The sequence below is a fragment of the Geotrypetes seraphini genome, chromosome 6, assembly GCF_902459505.1.
Source record: "Geotrypetes seraphini chromosome 6, aGeoSer1.1, whole genome shotgun sequence".
NCBI classification, from domain to species: domain Eukaryota; kingdom Metazoa; phylum Chordata; class Amphibia; order Gymnophiona; family Dermophiidae; genus Geotrypetes; species Geotrypetes seraphini.
The window spans coordinates 201,078,341-201,094,473 of NC_047089.1; the positions used below are offsets into that span (position 1 = coordinate 201,078,341).

The 16,133-nt window shown below is 47.4% G+C and overlaps 1 protein-coding gene across 4 annotated transcripts in view; it reads left to right on the forward strand.

Moving 5' to 3' along the window:
* PPP2R2A (protein phosphatase 2 regulatory subunit Balpha) overlaps positions 1-16,133 on the forward strand; it is a 185,034-nt gene that overhangs the window by 93,026 nt on the left and 75,875 nt on the right. The gene's annotated exons all lie outside the window — the stretch shown is intronic.

Here is a 16,133-nt window from a genome sequence, read left to right on the forward strand (position 1 = left end):
ATGTCAAATATGTCCTGCCCCGTTTGAGACAGGGTGGGGAAGGGAAACCAAAACAAAAATGCTCTAAGAAAAAATGCAAAATTAAGATATTTGATTTCAGTCCATACAGACATTCAGACCCATAGGCTCTTCGGTATTTAGAGTATGGATCCAAAATAGCTCCCATTGTAGTAAACGCTGTGTTCTATTACTTAGTTCAGGAATGTACGTCTCCTTCCACCCCATGGTTCTCTACTTCGGAAACTAAAGAACCATGGGGTGGAAGGAGACGTACACAGATGGATCAGGAATTGATTGGTGGGCAGAAAGCAGAGGGTAGGAGTGAAGGGCCACTACTCGGACTGGAAGAAGGTCATGAGTGATGTTCCGCAGGGGTCGGTGCTTGGACCGCTACTATTCAATGTATTTATAAATGATCTAGAAACAGGGACGAAGAGCGAAGTAATAAAATTCGCAGATGACACCAAGCTATTCAAAGGGGCTAGGACTAAAGAGGACTGCGAAGATTTACAAAGGGACCTAAACAAACTAGGGGAGTGGGTGACGAGATGGCAGATGAAGTTCAATGTAGAGAAATGCAAAGTCTTACATGTAGGAAACAGAAACCCGAGGTACAGCTACACAATGGGAGGGCTGTTATTGAGTGAGAGTTCCCAAGAAAGGGACTTGGGGGTAATAGTGGATATGACAATGAAGCCATCGGCACAATGCGCAGTGGCTGCTAAGAAAGCAAATAGAATGCTAGGAATAATCAAGGATATTACAAGCAGAACGAAAGAAGTTATCCTGCCGTTGTATCGGGCGATGGTGCGCCCGCATCTGGAGTACTGCGTCCAATATTGGTCGCCGTACCTAAAGAAGGATATGGCGATACTCGAGAGGGTTCAGAAGAGAGCGACGCATTTGATAAAAGATATGGAAAACCTTTCATACGCTGAAAGATTAGAGAGACTGGGGCTCTTTTCGCTGGAGAAGCGGAGATTTAGAGGGGATATGATAGATACTTATAAGATCACGAAGGGCATAGAGAAAGTGGAGAGGGACAGATTCTTCAAACTTTCGACAACTACAAGAACGAGAGGGCATTCTGAAAAATTAAAAGGAGACAGATTCAGAACCAATGCTAGGAAGTTCTTCTTCACCCAACGGGTGGTGGACACCTGGAACACGCTTCTAGAGGGAGTGATAGGACAGGGTACGGTATTGGAGTTCAGGAAGGGATTGGACAATTTTCTAAAGGAAAAATGGATAGAAGGGTATAGATAGAGGGCTAGTATAAAGGTCCTGGACCTGATGGGCCGCTGCGTGAGCGGACTTCTGGGCATGATGGACCTCAGGTCTGACCCAGCAGAGGCACGGCTTATGTTCTTAATGTGATCAATAGCATAACATCTGAGATCCTTGAAAGTATGACCATATTCTAAACAATGTATAAGGTTTTTTATGCCTATGACGAGTTTTACCCCTGAAAATTTTTTTCCAACATATGTTTCACTCATTACGGTGTTTGTGGGAGGGGCTCTGAGGCTTTTTCCTTTGTAACCTCTCACATTGGTTGGCTTAGATGTCTGTAAAGCCTTTGCATTGACAGAAAGTTGATTATTTGCTTCCACTTTATTCTCTGTTTTCTTTGGTGTGTGTTTTTGAGTAGAAGGGGGTAGTTTGTGAATTATATGATCCTTCCGCACTTGTGTTTGGTGATCTAAAAGTGTGTATAAACATAAAGAAGAAGAAAACTACATGCTCAAGTCACTCGTAGACTAATGGCCCCGATTTATCACTGCACACAGGACAATCACATTGTTCTTTACATAGTGCAATCAATTTGAATCACCAACTCTCCAATAAATCTACTATTCAGAATTCTAAAACAAATTACAGAGCAGCAAAATCCAAATATCTTTTCTCCAAAGTAGTGCTGTAGTTTACCATTTTTGGCTTCCACAGAGAATATCAAACTATGGTAGTTGCTATCTCAATAGATCTAAAATACTGTAATAAAAACAATTATTATTATTACAAGTCTTAGCATACTTCAGTTTCTCAAAAACTTATTTTAATTAAATTTTGCTTGCATCAAAAATCTTCGTTGTTGGAAATAATCTTTCTGCCAGCAACACTGAGGTCAAACTGATAAACACAACCATATTACCAATCTCTTTAAACAAATCAGGTCACATGAACAATGTGAACAAATCCCCATTTTTTAAAGTACCAAACACTGCATATTAGCTTAAAGGAGGTTTTTCCATATGCAATTATGAATCTTGAGCATATGTGTTTTTCATTATATTTCTATATACTTTTATGAAAAAGAAGAAAGAAAATTATTTTCTATTCTAATTTACATTTGCACTGATTTTGACTATAATAAAATCATTGCTGTCCTGGTGTTGTTTTTGAGCATACTATGATAGGAATAAACCTCACATTTAAACCAGAGTATGTTAGGGGCCCTATTACTAAGCTGCACTAGTAAATGGGCTCAGTTTGCTCTATTGTAGGATTTTCCCAAACACTTAGCTCATTTCTAGCATGGTCATAAATTTAGCGTTTTTCAAATATTTTATAGCCAAGTGCTAAAGTTAGCATTCATGCATGGCCACTGAAAAAAAAATAATGCTTAATACTAAACTTCACACGTTGTAATCTCATACTCTGGCATTGGTAAACCATCCATAATACCACAACTATATCTCTCAGTGCCGCTCTCTCTTCTTAATAAATTGCTTTAGTCAAACTATCGGGGCTTCAGACATGCCATTTGGTCACCACACAATTTTTGTGTTTGCTTGGTTGCCAAAATTCTTCTCACTGGCTATGGCTTCTTATCCAAAAAAATTTCTATGTGGACCGGGATGGTGCAGAATAAGTTGTGAAGGGGGGATCTTTTCTTGAAGCAGCCTGTCGGCGAAACATGTCGGATATGACAGGTCCCTTTCCCGATGAGATAAGATCATCAAGAAAAAGAATATAACAAGATAAGTTTTAACCAGTTTTTTTATAACGGTTAAGTTATTGATATTAAGCACTTTAATAAGTTTGAGATATAATGAAGCACTTAAAAAAACCAAAAAATTGTGAAACACATTGAGTAGGGGCTAGTGAAGAAGCCATAGCCAATGAGAAGAATTTTGGCAACCAAGCAAACACAAAAATTGTGTGGTGACCAAATGGCATGTCTGAAGTAGAGAGCTGCACGGAAACGGGGATGACGGGAATCCCGCGGGACCCGCGGGGATCCCGCGGGTTCCCCCTTTGGGTCACGGGGATCCCGTGGGGACGCCCCCTAGGGTCGCGGGGATCCCATGGGGACGCCCCCTAGGGTCGCGGGGATCCCGTGGGGACGCCTCCGAGGGTCGCGGGGTTCCTGCGGGGTTGGATCGCAGTACACTGCATTTGAGCCACGAGGGTAGTCTCCTCCTCCTTACCTGCACTGTCGCAGCACACAGCCGAACGGAAATCTTCCCGATGTCAGCGCTGACGTCGGAGGGAGGGCTTAAGCAAAGCCCTCCCTTCCTCCGACGTCAGCGCTGACATCAGGAAGACTTCCGGTCGGCTGTGAGCTGCAGGGCAGGTAGGAAGAAGGCAATGGCGAACGAAAGAGGGGGGAGAGGGGCGGTCCGCCCCGAAGAATGTGCACAGCCGGTCAGGTCCCCCGATCGACCGACAACAGGCCCGGCCGACAAACCTCCCTGCCCTGTAGCCGCGAATCTAAATTACCTCTTACAGCAGCTTCAATACTCCAGCTGCTGTAAGAAGGTAATTTAGATTCGCGGCTACAAGACAGGGAGATTTGTCCGACCGGGCCTGTTCTGTTGTCGGTCGGGTGCGGAAACGCCACAAAGGTAAGGGGCAGGGAGGGAGGAAAGGTGGAGTGGAGAAGAAAAGACGCTTAAGGGGGGAGAAGGCCGCTGAAAGCACTGGGGAAGACAAAGGAGTGGAGAAGGACGCTGAAAGGACATGGGGTAAACGGGAGGAGGGGGGGGAAGGATGCTGAAAGCACATGTTGAAGACAGAGGGGGGTGAAGGACCCTGAAAGCACTGGGGAAGACAAAGGGGTGGAGAATGCCACTGAAAGGACATGGGGAAAACAGGGGTGGAGAAGGCCACTGAAAGGAAATGGGGAAAACAGGGGGGGAGAAGGCCGATGAAAGGATATGGGGAAGACAGAGGGGGGAGAAGGCCGCTGAAAGGACATGGGGAAGACAGAGGGGGGAGAAGGACGCTGAAAGGACATGGGGAAGGCAGAGGGGGGAGAAGGATGCTGCCTGACAGGACATGGGGAAGATGGTGGGGGAGAAGGACACTGGAAGGAAATGGGGAAGAGGGAATGGGGAGAAGACCCTGGCAGGGAAGAAGACAGAGGTGCCAGACTATGGGGGGAGTGGAAGGAAAAAGATGGGTGCCAGACCAATTTGGGAGGGGGGAGAAAGGGAGAGGCACAGTAACAGAGCAAATGGAAGACACAGAGAGAAGAGAGGCAGTGGATGGAAGGAATTGGATGAGAATATGAAGAAAGCAGAAACCAGGCAACAAAGGTAGGAAAAAAATTCTTTTTTTTTTTTTTTGCTTAAGGATAAAGTAGTATATTAGTTGTGTTGATAAAAATTTATAAACATTAGAGGCTCTGGTAGAAACCCGTTTACAAAGTATGTATTCTTCCCAATTAATATTTCCAAATTAATAAAGTCTTTTTGCTTATTTTTAAATGGGTTTCTACCAGAGCCTTTAATTCAGTAGCATAATTAAATGAAATAACTATTTCTGTAGTTTATAGGGACGGGCGGGGACGTAGGGGATTCCTCGCGGGGACGGGCGGGGATGGAGGAATTCCTCGCGGGGACGGGTGGGGACAGAGGGATTCCTCGCGGGGACGGGTGGGGACGGGTGGGAGTCCTCACGGGGACGGGTGGGGACGGGTGGGACTTTGGCGGGGACGGGTGGGGACGGGTGGGATTTCTGTCCCCGCGCAACTCTCTAGTCTGAAGCCCTGATAGTTTGACTAAAGCAATTTATTAAGAAGAGAGAGCGGCATTGAGAGATATAGTTGTGGTAATACTAAACTCCAGCATTATGTGAATGTTGTTCATTTAACATGTGCTAATGTCAGTGCACTAGCTGAATAGTGCTTCCATGCCCATTCTTCACCCTCTCTTTAAAAAAAAAATACTGTATCATGCAGTTAGAGCATTCAAATGGCAAAACTAACATAAAACACTTTACCGTCCACTACATAGGGCAATTTTTCCCACATTAAGCATGTGTTAGCACTTAATGCAGTTTAGTTAAAAGGTCCCTCAAATTTTCAGATTTCCTCTTAGTGCTCTTTTGGATTTTGTAAGGACACATATACTGTATACATTCTGGCAGTATACTTCCCCAGTTTCCAAGTTTATTTAAAACTTATTATCCCGCTCCAAGGTTTATAGACCTTCTGGGTGGCTTACAGTCTAAAGTACAAATAACTAATTAGTTACATAAAATAATTACTTACAATAAAAATAAAATACAGTTCAATTTCAAAATATTTTTAAAATTCAAAACAAAATCAAATCAAAACATCTTGTGTCTTTTACAGGATTCTCTTCGTGCTGAAAACATTTCTATTTATTTCCATATGCATCAGTAAAAAGAAATGTTTTAAATTCATTTTTAAACTTATCCAGTGTTCCTGTTAATCGAAGTGTTAACAATATAGCATTCCAAAGTTGCAGTCCCACTATGAGAAAAGTAGCTGCCCTAATGTGTTCATGAACTATTTCTCAATGAGATGGGACTATTAGGCGTTTCTGATTTATCAATCAGAGTGCTCTTGATGGTGTGTATAAATTCAAGAAACATGCCAAATAGAGAGGCTTATCTATCAACAGTACTTTAAAGGTTACTAAAAGTATTTTGTAAATAAACCGTGCCGAGCTCTACGCTTGTGGAGATGGTGCGGTATACAAACCTAAGGTTTAGTTTAGTTTAGTAATGCGATGATTAATTGGCAACCAGTGTGCTGTTTGCAAATATGGGGTAATGTGATCAAATTTACGAAGGTTATATTTCAATCAAATTGCTATATTATCCCAGGACAAGCAGGCAGCATATTCTTAACACATGGGTGACGTCACCGACGGAGCCCTCGGTACGGACCTTTTTAACTAGAAGTTTCTAGTTGGCCGCACCGCGCGTGCGCGAGTGCCTTCCCGCCCGACGGAGGAGTGCGTGGTCCCCAGTTTCTTCGTTTCCGTGGAGCGAAGAAGACGCGTGTGTTTTTTCAACGGCCGTTGAAACCACTTTTTGCCTTCCCGCTCGCGCTTTTTTCCATATTTTTTCTTCTTTGCCTTCGGGTTTCTTTTTTCTTTGCTTTGTAAAAAAAAAAAAAAAAAAAAAACTTTGCTTTTTTTTCCCCTTTTTTCGATTTTGCCCCGGCGGGGCCTGTTGCCATTATACAGGCCTCGGGGTTCGATTTTGCGGAGGCCGTTTTCCCCTTCATGCCCCCGCAGGTCGGTTTTTAAAAAGTGCCAGCGGTGTGCACGCCCGATCTCCCTCACTGACCCACACAATTGGTGTTTGCAGTGTTTGGGTCCGGAGCATCGGGCGGACTCCTGCACCCGCTGTGCCACTCTTCAAAAGAGAACCCTTAAAAACCGAAGAATTCAACAAACTCTCCTCTTCGGCACCGGGTCGGCGATGGACTCCTCGACATCGACAGCGGTACCACAGAAATCGGCACCGTCTACTTCGACACCGCCCGACCCCACATCGGCGTCTCTGGCGCCAGGTAAGCCGGCTAAGAAGCCTTCCTCTTCCCTCGAGCGCCCTCCAACTACGGTGGCGACGCCGACCTTGCCGGCATCGCACCGGTCCCGCAAGCGCTCCGCCCCGATCTCGGTGAGTGCCTCGTTATCGGCCTCCTCATCGCCGGGGCGTGGAGCGGCATCTAAGGAACCGAAGAAAAAGAAAGCGGTTCCGATGCCACCCCTAGATGACCGTATCTCGGCCATCTTAAAGGTTCAACTCCAGGAACAGTTACAGCAACAACTCAAGCACCTGTTGCCCACTATCCTGGCACCGCTCCTTCCGGTACCAGACCGGCCCGAGCCCCGTACCGAACCCCCGGTATCCACCCCTTCGGTACCTATCAACACCTCCATGCCGATTCTTTCGGCTGAGCAGCTTCATACCCATCCAGTGGTTCACTCCCATACCACATCGGATCCTCCTCGGCACCAAGCAGTGCGTCATTCTTCCCGGGACCGGGATCGACGCCGGTCTTCCTCTCCTGGTACCGTTTCGGTGCGTTCTGGGAAATCTTTATCCAAGACCCGCCATACCGCACCTTCCACCCCGGTGTCTCGACATGCACCAGAGGTCCGGGACCCTGACTTATGGGAGGAATCCCCTCTCGGTACCGAGGAGGATCCCTCCTCATCTGATGAGGACCCGTCGGCGCCCGATGCCACCTCCAAACCGGAGCAGTCCTCATTTTCTAAATTTCTGAGGGAGATGTCTGCAGCCCTGTCCCTCCCTTTAGAATCTGACTCAAAGAAGTCTCAAGCCTTCCTGGAGGCTTTAGATTTCGAACAACCTCCTAAAGAGTTCCTCAAGCTTCCCGTGCATGACATCCTACGGGAGACTTTTTACAAAAACTGGGAGAATCCCCTTACGGTACCGGGGGCCCCCCGTAAACTGGACAACCTCTATCGAGTCATCCCTATCCCAGGGTTCGACAAGTCTCAATTGCCCCATGAGTCCCTTCTTGTTGAATCCACCTTGAAAAAGACTCAGGGCTCCAGTGTCTATGCCTCTACCCCTCCTGGCAGAGAGGGTAAGACCATGGACAAGTTTGGCAAGAGGCTCTACCAGAATGCCATGCTGGCCAACAGGGCGAACAACTATTCCTTCCATTTTTCTTTCTATATGAAATATTTGGTCCAACAGCTGTCTGCCCTCCAAAAGTACCTGCCGGAGCGCAAGGTCCCACTGTTCCAGCAGCACATCTCTGGCCTTCTTCAGCTGCGCAAGTTTATGGTCCGCTCGATATAAGACTCATTCGAGCTCACCTCCCGTGCCTCTGCCATGGCCGTAGCCATGCGCCGCTTGGCCCGGCTGAGAGTCTCCGACCTGGACATCAACCACCAGGATCGTCTAGCCAATGCCCCCTGTCTCGGGGATGAACTTTTTGGAGAGTCACTGGATTCCACCACCCAGAAACTCTCCGCCCATGAAACAAGGTGGGACACCCTGATCAAACCAAAAAAGAAGGCTCCGCCTGCCCGACCTTATCGTCCTCAGTCATCTTATCAGCGCAGGTTCTCAGCCAGGCCACTCAATCCGCCTCCTCAACAACCTCGGCGGCCCCGTCAACAGCAGCACCATGCCCAGGCTCGTTCTCAGGCCACTCAACCCTCCAAGCCTCTTCAGCCTGCTAAGCAATCCCAGCCCTTTTGACTCTTCTCTCCAGGGCATAGCCAGTCATCCACCCTCGCTACCTCTTCCACAACCAATCGGAGGTCGTCTCACCATATTCTCCAGCCGTTGGGAGGTCATCACATCGGACCAGTGGGTCCTCAACATCATCCGCCACGGCTACTCTCTCAACTTCCAGACTCTTCCACCGGACAACCTTCCCGTAGAGTCTGCTTCACACTCATCTCAAACCCCCCTCCTCCTGAGGGAGGTTCAATCCCTCCTCCTTCTCAATGCCATTGAAGAAGTACCTCCAGATCAAAGGGGTCAGGGATTCTACTCCCGCTACTTCCTGGTACCCAAAAAGACGGGAGACCTCCGTCCCATTCTCGATCTCAGGGACCTCAACAAGTGTCTGGTCAAGGAGAAGTTCAGAATGCTCTCCCTTGCCACGCTATACCCTCTTCTTTCTCAACACGACTGGCTATGTTCCCTGGACCTCAAAGAGGCCTACACTCACATTTCCATCAATCAGAATTCTCGCCGCTACCTGCGGTTCCAGGTGCTGCACCACCACTATCAGTACAAGGTGCTACCGTTCGGCCTCGCTTCCTCACCCAGGGTCTTCACCAAGTGCCTTATAGTGGTAGCGGCCTTCCTCAGGTCTCACAACCTCCAGGTGTTCCCCTATTTGGACGATTGGTTGGTGAAAGCACCTACGTCTCAACTTGTGCTACAGGCTACTCATCACACCATCTCTCTCCTCCACCTTCTGGGGTTCGAGATCAACTACCCCAAGTCGCATCTGCTTCCCACCCAGCGACTTCAATTCATTGGAGCAGTTCTGGACACCACACTAATGAGGGCTTTTCTCCCCTCCGATCGTCAGCGGACCCTGCTCCACCTCTGTCGTCAGTGCTCATGCATCCCTCCATTCCTGCCCGACAGATGATGGTCCTCCTGGGTCACATGGCCTCGACGGTGCATGTACTTCCTCTGGCACGTCTCCACCTTCGCACGCCTCAGTGGACTCTCGCCAACCAATGGTCACAGACTACGGATCTTCTTTCTCATCCCATCTCTGTGACATCATCTCTTCAGCAATCTCTCCAATGGTGGTTGAACTCCTTAAATCTTTCCAGGGGTCTACTTTTTCATCTACCCCCTCACTCTATGATCATCACCACGGATGCGTCCCCCTATGCGTGGGGAGCTCACCTAGGAGATCTACGCACCCAGGGACTTTGGACCCCACAGGAGCGTCGTCATCACATCAATTTCCTGGAACTCAGAGCCATGTTCTACGCCCTCAAGGCTTTCCAACATCTCCTCTGTCCTCAAGTCCTCCTCCTGTGCACAGACAATCAAGTCGCCATGTACTACATAAACAAGCAAGGCGGCACCGGATCTAGCCCCCTTTGTTTGGAGGCTCTGCGCATTTGGACCTGGGCCACGGACCGCAATCTCTTTCTCAGGGCGGTCTATATCCAGGGCGAACAGAACTCCCTGGCCGACAATCTCAGCCGCATCCTTCAACCTCACGAGTGGACGTTGGATCCTCCGACTCTGCTCTCCATCTTTGCTCGATGGGGCACTCCGCAGGTGGACCTCTTTGCAGCACCTCACAATCATCAACTGCCCCTCTTCTGTTCCAGACTCTTCTCTCCTCACCGTCTGGCCCCGGATGCATTCCTGCTCGATTGGAGGGATCGGTTCCTGTATGCCTTCCCTCCACTTCCTCTGATGTTGCGGACCTTGTCCAAACTCCGCAAGGACAACGCCACCATGATTCTCATCGCCCCTCGGTGGCCTCGCCAACACTGGTTCTCCCTCCTGCTCCAACTCAGCTCCAGGGAGCCCATTCCTCTTCCTGTGTTTCCTACTCTACTTACGCAGCGGCATCAGTCTCTACTGCATCCCAATCTGTCTTCGCTCCACCTGACAGCTTGGTTTCTCTCGGGCTGACCTCTCCAGAGAATCTATCTCAGCCGGACCGCCTCATCTTGGACGCCTCCAGGAAACCGGCCACCCTCCAATGTTACCATCAGAAATGGACCAGGTTCTCCTCGTGGTGTCTCCGGCATCATCAGGAACCCACCTCCTTAGCGGTGGAAACTGTATTGGAATATTTGCTCTCGCTGTCCAATGCTGGCCTCAAAACTACCTCCATCAGAGTCCACCTCAGTGCCATCACTGCGTTTCATGAGCCTATTCTCGGAAAACCCCTCACGGCTCATCCTCTGGTTTCCAGATTTATGAGAGGGCTCTTCAATATCAAGCCGCCTCTCAAGCCTCCTCCTGTCGTCTGGGACCTGAATGTGGTTCTCTCAGCACTCATGAAACCTCCTTTTGAGCCTCTTGCCACAACTTCACTCAGGCTCCTTACCTGGAAGGTGCTTTTCCTAATTGCCATCACCTCTGCCAGGAGGGTTAGCGAACTGCATGCACTGGTTGCCGACCCTCCGTTCACTGTTTTTCACCATGACAAGGTTGTTCTGCGTACCCACCCTAAATTCCTTCCCAAGGTGGTCTCGGCTTTTCACCTCAACCAGTCCATTGTGCTGCCCGTCTTCTTCCCTAAGCCTCACTCGCACCCTGGGGAACAGGCGTTGCACACGCTGGACTGTAAGCGTGCCCTTGCTTACTACCTTGATCGTACCAGAGCTCACCGTACATCCCCTCAGCTATTTCTGTCTTTCGATCCCAACCGTTTGGGTCGTCCTGTCTCCAAACGGACACTTTCAAATTGGCTTGCTGCCTGTATTGCATTCTGCTATGCTCGGGCCGCTCTCTCACTGGAAGGTGCTGTCACGGCCCACAGAGTCCGAGCTATGGCTGCTTCTGTAGCTTTCCTCCGTTCCACGCCCATCGAGGAAATCTGCAAGGCGGCCACTTGGTCCTCAGTTCACACGTTCACTACTCACTACTGTCTGGATGCCTTTTCCAGACGGGATGGTCACTTCGGCCAATCGGTGTTACAGAATTTATTTTCATGATGGCCAACCATTCCCCCTCCCTCTTTGTTAGCTTGGAGGTCACCCATGTGTTAAGAATATGCTGCCTGCTTGTCCTGGGATAAAGCACAGTTACTTACCGTAACAGGTGTTATCCAGGGACAGCAGGCAGATATTCTTACGTCCCACCCACCTCCCCGGGTTGGCTTCTTAGCTGGCTTATCCTAACTGGGGACCACGCACGCCTCCGTCGGGCGGGAAGGCACTCGCGCACGCGCGGTGCGGCCAACTAGAAACTTCTAGTTAAAAAGGTCCGTACCGAGGGCTCCGTCGGTGACGTCACCCATGTGTTAAGAATATCTGCCTGCTGTCCCTGGATAACACCTGTTACGGTAAGTAACTGTGCTTTTTGTACATTTTGCAATCTTCAAATGCCCTTTTGATGTATACCTGTATTAAGTGCATTACAGTAATCTAGATGTTGGATTATAAGTGAATGCATAAATATATTCAAGGCTTCTGAAAAAAGGTGATCACAAATTGATCTTACTAAACTTTAATTTTAAAAAGGATCGTTTTACCATGCTTGAAATCTGGAAATGATAATTTAATTTTGAGTTGAGTATTACCCCAAGAATTTTAGTAGATGTTCTTTTTTTTTCTTCCTTCTCTTCCTATATTTTAAGTTCTTGTAAACCGTGCCGAGCTCCACATCCGTGGAGATGATGCGGTATATAAACTTAAGGTTTAGTTTAGTTTAGTTACTAAAAGCACCGATATGTTAGTTATTTTAATTTGAATTGACAAAGTAATATTATCTGAAGGTGTAAACACAATAGCCGATGACTTGTCCGGATTTAATTTTAATTGATGATCAATTAGCCAATTTGAAATTTTATCCAACTTTTCACTTATAGCGAATAATTCAGAAATAGATTGGGAATCATGTATATAGGATTTAAATGTCGACAGCATAGACCTACATTGTAAATCCTATTGATTGTACCAATGTTAAAAATGAGGCAAGAAAAATATTGAATAATAATGACAGTATTGATCCCTGAGAAAGGCCTGATTTCATGGAAATGGTGGTAGACGTCTCATCTTTCATAATAATTGAGTATGAACGATTCAACAAGTGTTCTGTAATCCCAATTTCTTGAAGATGTTTCAGCAATAAAGCAGTGATCTATCACATCAAATGTGGAAGATAAATCCAAGGATATCATTATTACATTTTTTAAATGATTAAATGCTCTGTGAATGTAAGATGTAATACCTATTAGAGCTGTTTCAGTACTGTGATGATGGTGGAATGCTGTCTGTTGTGGATGTAAAACATTTGTTTTATCCACAAAATCATGTAATTGTAGATGAACAACAGATCCCACGATTTTTGACATAAATGAGAGATTAGTAATTGGTCGATAATTACTTGGGTCTGATACATTCTTTGAGGCAGTTTTTAAGTTTGGATGTGGAAATGCATGTTTCCATAAGTCTGGAAAACAACCAGTTTGAAGACTGGATTGAACAGTTACAGGAATAAATGGTAATAAAGATTAAATTTTGTAAAAAGATTTGATGGAATAGGATCTGATGGCAAAGTTGTAGTGTGAAGTTTTATTATGAGTCTCTTTAGATGTTCTTGACTTGGTAAATTAAAACTTGCCCTGTTACTACTCGCAGAATGCCCTAAGTTATTAGTTGAGCAGTCTGAGATTTTGCCATAGGTATCATCTTCCTTAAATTTCTTGTCTACACTAATAGAGGACTAATAGAGGACCTTCCTCAAACTAAATAGACAGAAGACAAAGGTACTATGGTTTGGCAACCAAAACACTTTGCCACACTAAAAGTTCAACCTTGCCTCGGGAGATAAGATAGCCATAAGCAGATCATCTAAAATCCTTGGAGTCATTCTCGACTCGGACCTATCCATGCGAGACCAGGTTGAAGAACCTCCACCCCAGCATCTAACCTGATGTTGCGGACGTTATTCAAACTCCGCAGGGACAGAGCCACCATGATTCTCATCGCCCCTCGGTGGCCTCGCCAACACTGGTTCTCCCTCCTGCTCCAGCTAAGCTCCAGAGAACCCATTCCTCTCCCTGTGTTTCCTACTCTACTTACACAGCAGCATCAGTCTCTACTGCATCCCAATCTGTCCTCGCTCCACCTGACAGCTTGGTTTCTCTCGGGCTGACCTCTCCAGAGAATCTGTCTCAGCCTGTCCATCGTATTTTGAATGCCTCCAGGAAACCGGCCACCCTCCAATGTTACCATCAGAAGTGGACCCGGTTCTCCTCTTGGTGTCTACTACATCACCACGATCCCACCTCATTGGCGGTGGAAACTGTACTAGACTATTTGCTCTCTCTGTCCGACGCTGGCCTCAAGTCTACCTCAATCAGAGTCCACCTCAGTGCCATCACTGCGTTTCATGAGCCTATTCTCGGAAAACCTCTCATGGCTCATGCCCTGGTTTCCCGGTTCATGAGAGGCCTCTTCAATGTCAAACCACCTCTGAAGCCTCCTCCAGTCGTCTGGGACCTGAATGTGGTTTTATCAGCCCTCATGAAACCTCCTTTTGAGCCTCTTGCCACAAATTCGCTCAAATTTCTTACGTGGAAGGTGCTTTTCCTCATTGCCATCACCTCTGCCAGAAGGGTTAGTGAGCTGCATGCACTGGTTGCCGACCCACCTTTCACTGTTTTTCACCATGACAAGGTGGTTCTGCGTACCCATCCTAAATTCCTTCCCAAGGTGGTCTCGGAATTCCACCTCAACCAGTCCATTGTGTTGCCTGTCTTTTTCCCTAAGCCCCATTCTCATCCTGGGGAACAGGCGTTGCACACGCTGGACTGTAAGCGTGCCCTTGCATACTACCGTGACCGTACCAGGGCTCACTGCTCGTCCCCTCAGCTCTTTCTGACCTTCGACCCTAACCGTCTAGGTTGTCCTGTCTCTAAACGGACGCTTTCCAACTGGCTTGCTGCCTGCATTGCGTTCTGTTATGCTCGAGCCGGTCTCTCACTGGAAGGTGCTGTCACGGCCCACAGGGTCAGAGCTATGGCTGCTTCTGTGGCTTTCCTCTGTTCCACGCCCATTGAGGAAATCTGCAAGGCTGCCACTTGGTCCTCAGTTCACACGTTCACTACTCACTACTGTCTGGATACCTTCTCCAGACGGGATGGACACTTCGGCCAATCTGTGTTACATAATTTATTTTCCTAATGGCCAACCATCCCTCCTTCCCTCTCTGTTCGCTTAGAGGTCACCCATGCGTTAAGAATATGCTGCCTGCTTGTCCTGGGATAAAGCACAGTTACTTACCGTAACAGGTGTTATCCAGGGACAGCAGGCAGATATTCTTACGTCCCACCCACCTCCCCGGGTTGGCTTCTTAGCTGGCTTATCTTAACTGGGGACCACACACTCCTCCGTCGGGCGGGAAGGCACTCGCGCATGCGCAGTGCGGCCAATTAGAACTTTCTAGTTAAAAGTGTCCGTACCGGGGCTCCGTTGGTGACGTCACCCATGCGTTAAGAATATCTGCCTGCTGTCCCTGGATAACACCTGTTACGGTAAGTAACTGTGCTGTATCATTAGTGCCAATATAGATGAGTAGCATCAGATAATAGTCATCAGGCTTGATGAGTCTTGGCAATATTTCTGTAACATCTTGGGTTTTGGCACCAGACAGACAGCATAACTCTCGGGACATCATGTCTGCTCTGCAGATGGATGCTTCTGTACCCCTCAGAAGGGAATCGCCAACCACCACTCCTTACTCCTCCTAGTAGTCAAGAATCCATCAATTTTTGGGATTTCAAGTTTTAGTCCTTCCTCTCCCTGGGATGCTCTCATCTCCTCCACTTCCAGGGCAGCATACCGGTTCTTCAGTTCAAGGGCAGGTGGAGTCACAGTACCAATCTTGGAGGGTTCTGTAATCTGAGTCCAGTTGTCTTCCCTCAGCACAGCCTCTTCTTCCCCATTGCTGGAAATCTTTGACTCTTCATTAACCATTTTATTGATGTATCTCTCATGCTCACGGATGCTTCTCAGTCTTGCCACCACCTTTCTCCATTCCTTTTCTTTCTTTATGAGGGATTCAAGCTGAAGACAGCTTGCATGTGGAACCACTCCCTCTGCCTGGGTAACATTTTGTGTCTGCATAGACACAGAAGCTGTAACCTGAGTAGCAGCTTTGGTGACACGATGTTTCCCAGCCATACTGTAGTTGCACCTGGAGGAAAAAAAAGAACAGAAAAATCCTACCAAAGCAATGCCCTGTCCTGGTTGGCTGAAGAGCAAAAAAACCTCCGCCTTGGGGTAGGCAGGAGGGAATTAACCTCAAGGGTCACCTGTGGAATCTGATTTCTAAGAAAGTCCTCAGATTTCAGGCAAGGAGTTAGAGCCTTGAAGCGAGACAGTGAGCAAGCTGATGGTCTTCTGGGGTTGACATGAGAAAGAAATGGAGAGATAAAGCAAGGGGGGGGTTTGAGCCTATGGAGGGTAAAGATAGCAAGTAAGCTGGATGAGTAGCCTAAAGGCAAGGAGAAGAGAGATCAAGCCTGGTGGAAGGGGGAAAGATTCAAGCCAGGGGGGGGGGGGCAACTGCAGTGAGTTGGGATTCCTAAATTGGGAGAGGAGTACGAAGAATTATGACTAAGAAATTCTGCACAAAAGGGTAAAAATTATACATCTTTGAGTAATAATTTTACCTATGTTTGACCAAATGGGTTTTTTTAAAGCATTTTGTTATGTGACAAAAGT